Raw genomic sequence first — 6,699 nt, 5'->3', positions numbered from 1 at the left:
TAGTGCAGTTGCCTCATTTCAAATCACAGCACTGCCAGTTCCCCTCTGGCATCTCCACCCTGAGCTGTCTTTAATGCTGTCTGCTCCATCCCTCCTGCTTTCAGCCCCCTCCCTGCCTTTAGAGGTATGTGGTCAGACCTGTGTTCCCTGCAGTTCGGTTTCCCAAAACATGAAATCATAGTGGTGGCCCTGTGCCCAGTCTTGCTTTGCCATCTCTGCGTGCCCCTCTCCCTGGAGCCAAGCTGGTTGCTGYGAGCTTGCTGGCGTTGTGCTGCCTGGCGTTGGTGGGTGCATTGCAGCAGCCCTCCCTGCTGTGCCTGCAGACCTGTKCCTGCAAATCGTTCCTCCGGCTCTCATAGTGGAGCACAGGAATGGCAGTGCTGTTTGGGTCTGTCATGAGACTGGTACCAAACAGATTATAAAGGCACCAGATATATCAGTTATCTTGAATCTTTTGAGCAAGGACCCAGTAGTGGGAAGCTGTGAATGCCAGCAGAGCAAGCTGTGCTGGTGAGGTGATCCTGGGCCTTGAGGTGGGAGGGAAGGAGAGAAGAGGTCTTGGCAATCCCTCATCACTGATGCAGCCACCACCAAGGTTTCAGGCTCCTGCCCGCAATGCTAGGAGGCAGGAACCTGGAGATGACTCCTGATGCTGCCTCACAGTTCCCTAAACCCTCTCTAGTGTAGGCTCCACTCTGCTGCTTGGCTGAGCCCAGCCRCGGCCCAGGGGAGTCAAAACATGTTTTGCAGGGCTGCTCAGCCAAAGAGTAGTCTGGCAGCCCCATGGCTCTGCTCTGTGGTGGTGCCTCCTCGCCCGCGCGCTCCGGTGGTCTCGGCAGGATGCCCACAGCCTGCCTGGTCGCTGGACCTGTGATGGGACCTCCTGCGGTCCTGCCCACGCTGCTGTTGGCCTCCCACCGCGGAGCCCCAGCGATGCCCCGAGCACTTCACCTCCCGGCAACGCTCGCCCTCAGCGGGTATCCCCAGGCTGCCGCCTTTGGGGAGCGAGTTCTGCGTTTCCCGCTGCCTCTATTTCTGTGTTTTGAAGTGAGAAGGAAACCAGGGGTGATGTCACRCAGCTGTCCGACAGCTGCTGCAGGGAATCGCTGCTGCGGGATCCCAGCCTGGGAGGAGCGGCGGGATAAGCCGCCYGGTGTCACGGCTAGGCTCTCCCTCTTTCAGGAGGAACTTCGGAGGCAGGAGTCCGGGTGTGCGAGCAGCCCCCCGCTCTGCTTTTTCAGTCACAGCAATTCCTTTGGCTGGAYGTAATGAAAGGCTCGTTACAATTTTGCTTTTAAATTCCCCCCTGCCAATGCCACAGGCCAGAGAGAGGAGCTTGGAGCGCGCGGAGACCGCTGTGGCCGGGGTGTGGAGGGGAGATGTCCGTGCTGCGACGCTTCCCCGGCGCGCCGGCCGCGGAGGGCCGAGGCGCTTGGGCAGCGCCGGGCCCGGCTCGCCCCCAGGACTACGCGGGCCCCGCTTCCTGAGCGCGAGAGCTGCTTTATGTTGTGGTTTGACTAAATGAATTCAAAGCTTGGCCTTTCTCCAGGCAAAGCCCGGGCCGTGTGCCAGCGGAGCAGCCCCCGGGGAGCGCACTGGAGCAAGGAGGGGCCGGCGGAGCGGGGAAGAGCGCAGGAATCCAGGACGACCGATTTTTTTTTTTTTTGCCTAGAAAACGGCGCTGTTTCCATCTGTTCGGGCAGGAGTCGCCATGGGAACGGCGCAGCCCGAGGCAGGGCCATCCTCGGGGCCTGTCCCTGGGTGCGCGGGGAGGGAGGAGTCGCGCGCCTTTGAACAGCTCGTGCGGGCCCATGGCAAGTCGCACGGAAGGTCCCGACTGCCGCCCGGCCCCGTCCGTGGGGCCCCAAAGACCCTGTTCAGTCGTTCCCGGCGGCAGGTAGGGGCCTTCCTGCTTGATTAAGGCGCCTCTGGGCTCGTCCCCCGCGCGCGGCTGCTGGGGATGGAGGGTGCTGGGAGGCGAAGGCGCTCCCCGCTGCGCTGGCGAGGCGGTGGTGGCTCTCGGCACGCCGCTCTGCCCCGTGGATCCAGCGCCGTGTGCCCAGGCGCCTCCAGGATTTGCGATATCTCTTATCCGGTAGGAAAGCGAAGCTGGATGGTGCATTTCTCTGCGCGGCAGCGGCTCCTGCGGCCGTACCTCCGTGGGCGAACGCACAGTGTTTAAGCTTTCCGCTCGTGCTTGTCTTAATTTGGGGCTGGGGCAGAGCCCGATAGGCAAAATCAGCGGCTGTTGCTGGATTGCAGATGGCGAGCTGGGGGCTCCCTGCCTCCCCCCTCCCTCCGCCTGGCCCCGCGCGGCTCCTGCGTGCTTTGCGCCCGGCGCTGCCTGCGCGCRCCCGGCTCTTCCCCGGGGGGCTGCGGCCTCCTCGTTCCCCCCGTGAGCCGCGTCGCTGCAAGACGCCGTCTCAGCGTCGTCACGGGTAGCGTAAAACCCAGAAGTATAAATACGGAGGAAGCTGCTTCTGAAAACCCGCGTCGTTAGGGTTGACCGCGGGGCTCTCCGCAGGCGGTTTCCCCTGTAAACCTCCCTTTCCAGGTGCTCAGAACTTCTCAAAATAATCCTGTTTGCCCTGGACCGTTCCAGGGCCCACCTCTGCTCAGGAGGTATTTTTTCAATAGGGCTGGGTGGAATTTCACCTATCCCCATGCCTTATAGAGGGTAAGCTCCACTTTTAAAAAGCAAAACAATACTATCCCCACCTTTTTTTTTGGTAGAGGCTACACAATAAGCTGCGGGAGACGGAAACGCGCAGACGTAGAGCTTGCCAAACCRGATTAGATCAGAGCCCACCTACTCAGCCGCCCCTCTTATCGCAGGCAATAGCTGCTCGGCATGTTGCAGCTGAAAGCCCAAGACCTCGAATGCAGTTAAATATGGAATAACTTATCTGCATAGGAGATATCTTTCTCGTCACGTTAATTACTGGTTTACTTAGGCCTGGATGGATGAAAATTTCTATCCAGTGTACCCTTTTATTTTACTCTGTGCGATTGTAGATGTTTGTGTTATGTATATCCATTTCTAGTACTTTATTAAATTACTGCCGCAAAGCAAAGGGGGAGTATGTCCCGGAGGCTTAACTTGGCGTGCTATGGAATTGCATTTATTGTTTTAATTTTTTGCTTTGTAATTTCAGTTTATTTTCAGTAAGGAAAAGAGGTAAATGAGTGGTTTTTTTTGCCTACATTTCATTATTTTTTTTTCTTATGCTCTCATATTTTTCTCCTCTTTGCCTGAAACAATCCCAAGGTTTTCAGATTTTTTTTTCCTACAGCTACCTGCTTTCTGTTTAATCTGTAAATCCTACTACCTGTACGTGGACTTTTGCTTCTGTCTTGAGGAAAGCTTGGCCAGAACCTACTGTTCTGGTTTTCCATAGGTGTGAAGTGGTATTAGGGCATTTTTGGTGTCACTGTCCTTTTCTTTGACTATAAACAAAAAATTCAGCTTGATTGTTCAAAATGCGTGGTGGTAAGCAAAGGCCCCACGTCTTGGTTATTCCAAATATCGTGCTAGAACGCTTGGTTGATTGTAACCTCATCTCTGTGAGTAAGAAGTTAAAGTTTATCTTTTAGATTTGTAGTAGTAAATACTAGTAAATAGCTAACCTAGCCAGAACATGATTGGATCTTCTTGAAAATCCTCGCTGGGTTGTCCAGGTAGTTTCAGCTAGCAATTTCAGCTGATTTCTCCTCTCCCAGGCGAGCGTGCTGTGGGGGTCTAATAATGACTTTCCACTTCTGCACTTCGATATTGGAAGAATTTATGTCTGTGGAATGCAACACATAGTAATTTTTACAAAAATGCTAGTTTTTATTTCTTTCTAATATTTGCAAAGTTTATTTCACTTCTGTATCTTTTTGCAGATGTGTGGCAAGCCTTGCTTTTCACATTTAGTACTGCTTTTTGTAAAATTACAGCAGCTCTAGTAGTACTCAGGACAAGGCAAATGTGAGTGACAGCTGCACTAAATTTTGGGGTTATAAATGTGAGGAGAGTTTAAAAAATTGTAAAATGTGCACCCATAGCTTTAGGTAGTTTCAGCATTTCTGTAGTGTTTGGGTGGCAACTAGGTTGCTAGCTAAATAAATGTTCCCAAATTGTTTTTTCTGTTTTAATTTTCACTGAACCATCTTTTTGGTGTTTGGATTGCACCCTTTTAAAAAATAGAAGATTTTTAACTTGATGCTAAAAGATGCAGGTAGGTAGCTGCTAATAAAAATTAGATATTCTGGAAGGTAGGCAGTTGATGGGGAAGGCCAAAAATAGCTGAAGAAGGGTAGGAACCAGAAACCAGGACTGAGGAAAAGTGTTTTTTTTTTAATCTGTGGAACAGGATGAATTCTATCAATGATGTTTGCATCTGTTAGGAAAGGTTAAAAAAAATTGATTGCTAATAACAATGCTGAGAATTACTGAGAAGGAGTTTCCTCCATCTAGGGATGATGTACTGTCCTTTATAAGGAAATAGAAATGTGCTCTGTTGCACTGGTAACGAAGGAGGGAGTTAAACACAAGATAACATTTTAAAAATCTTTGAAACTTGAGCAGGATTTGAACCTGTTTGTTTAAAACAAGTTGGTACAGCAACTTTCTGAATCATGGCTATTGAGGCGTGATAAATCTGGGAAGACTGAAGGAGTTGCAGAGGTTTGGAAAAACATTAGTGCTATGGCAATGCTTAAAAAAAAAAGTGAAAAAGGGTGAAAGCAGGTAARTAACTGGCAGCTGAGGCTTAATACCAGTCCAGAGCAGAATCTGGGGAGGCTGGTACATTTTAAGTCGTTGTCAAATTAAAGAAAAAACAGCTCTCTGATCCATGTTCTTACTGAACGCAGATCTTGTCAGAAAGTCTTCAGATTGGGTGTYTTAGTGAGGTTCCTACACTGGTTGCCAAAAGGAACTGGGTTGATTGACATCGTGTACCTGGATTCAGACTAAGTTCCACCACGACTGAACGCTGCTGCTCCTGGGAGGAAGAGGTGGCTCTGCTTCAGCAGTGGGAGCACACGGAGTCCCTGAAGGAGCTGAGGCAGCTTCACTCTCCTTCTTTCTTCTATCTTCCTTTTTGCAGTGCTRCCTGGAACTGCAGGAAGGAGAATGGACCCATTTTAGCAGCGCAGCCTCTGTGGGATGGGGCAGTGATGTCTTGGTCCCATAGCTGCCTCCTGTTTTGCTCTCAACAGCTTGGTCTCTGGCATTTCTCAGGCAGGGGATAGATGGCAGGATATCCCTAATTCCTGGTTTGAGTGTCTCAGGACCACTGGTAGCTGGTGGGTTCTGGGCTTAGAAACATCCTCCTGGCGATATCCAGTCCTTATTTGTTGTTAATATGACCAGTCCTTGCCCTTTAGCTGTACTAAGGTGCTTGATTCTGAGTTTCTACTTTGGCCAGTTATTGGATATGTCAAGTTGATTGGAAAGTGCCACCTGATACCTCTCAAAAATGCTGATGGCAATTGTGATCCACACAGTGCCTAAACAGAGGGAGCTGCTGTAACGCTCTAGTTGTGTTCTGGCTCCAGTTTGGGACATACTGAGCTATTCTCTAGCTTCCCCATGAGGACGCCAGTAGGAGTTTTACCACAATCAGACCAGGGCTGTCCTGGAATCTGGACAGATCCCCAGTCTCTCTAGTGGTGATTTGGGAGAAAATATTAAGTAATTTGATGGTGAAAGTTGGCTTTGTTGGGGAGACTGAGGGAGCTAGGTTTGTCTATTCTGGAAAGGAGAAGGTTTTGAGGTACCTAATACTAGAATTCTAGTATGTAAGAGGAGGTTATCAAGAAGACAGAAACAAGCTCTTTACTGAGGTGCATGGGAAGAGGATGAGAGAAAATGGTTATAGATTGAAATAGGGGTGAGTTCTGGCTTAGTGAAAGGGTTAAAAAGGACAGTGAAACAGTATAACCACTCTTCCAGAGAGGTGGTAGAACCTCCCTCTTCGGAGGTTTTTAAGCTGGAGATGGACAAAGCCCTGTGCAGCCTGCTCTGAAAGCAGTGCTAACCCTGCCTTGAGCAGGAGGTTGGATTAGATCTCCTGAGGATCTCTTCCAACCTGAATATTTCTGACTCGGTAACTTGATCTCATTTTGACTTCAATGAGTTTGAGTACAGCTAAGTAAAAGATTATAGTGGAACCCCTTGAGAATGAGGAGGGAGGAAGGTGGTTTAGATTGAGTGCTCTTAATACTCCATCTGTCATCTGTGTGGTTAACATGTCATATATGGTTGCTATGTGAGACTCTCAGTGGAAGATTGTAGGTCTTGAATATTGCTAACTTGTTGTGTTTTAAGGATTTTTTTTAAAAAAAGTAAACAACCTCCTCAGAAAATAAAAAACCCATAAAGCTGGAGAGAGAGATGCTAATGTAAGGAATATGGGAAAAATGTGAACATGCTGCATGTTTCCCTGTGCCCATTCTGAACGAGAAGGAAGCTCTGATAAAGGACATAGATGGATCACTGCCGTGTAGGCAAGAGGAGGAGATAATCAAAGCCTTTAGTCTGTGCCCATTTTCCATTCTCTTGCCAGTTCTTCCATCCCAATGTCATCTCAAAGAAGCTGGAGAACTGGAGCCTGTAGGCTATTCCTCCAAAGGGGCCTATATTTTGAAGGGCATTCTGGAATGCAGGGAGGCTCTTTCTACCTCTCCTGGTCTAGGGTTTGCAATGGAAGG

At 49.7% G+C, this 6,699-nt stretch overlaps 1 protein-coding gene across 2 annotated transcripts in view; it reads left to right on the top strand.

Annotated features, from left to right (window-relative positions):
- Positions 1-1,775: 1,775 nt before the first annotated feature.
- The window catches only part of LOC146587162 (discoidin domain-containing receptor 2-like), a 45,514-nt gene continuing 40,590 nt past the window's right edge, over positions 1,776-6,699 (top strand). Inside the window, exon 1 of one of the 2 annotated variants that reach the window (XM_085320111.1) lies at positions 1,776-1,897. The gene's annotated coding sequence lies outside the window, so the exon portion shown is untranslated. Of the gene's footprint in view, positions 1,898-2,043; positions 2,096-6,699 lie in introns of those variants that run through there. The other variant, XM_085320112.1, reaches the window with a different exon arrangement.

The sequence above is a fragment of the Rhea americana genome, unplaced genomic scaffold (genome assembly GCF_003343005.1).
Source record: "Rhea americana isolate MKP2758 unplaced genomic scaffold, rheAme1 scaffold_61, whole genome shotgun sequence".
NCBI lineage: Eukaryota > Metazoa > Chordata > Aves > Rheiformes > Rheidae > Rhea > Rhea americana.
This window is presented reverse-complemented; position numbering and strand designations above follow the sequence as displayed.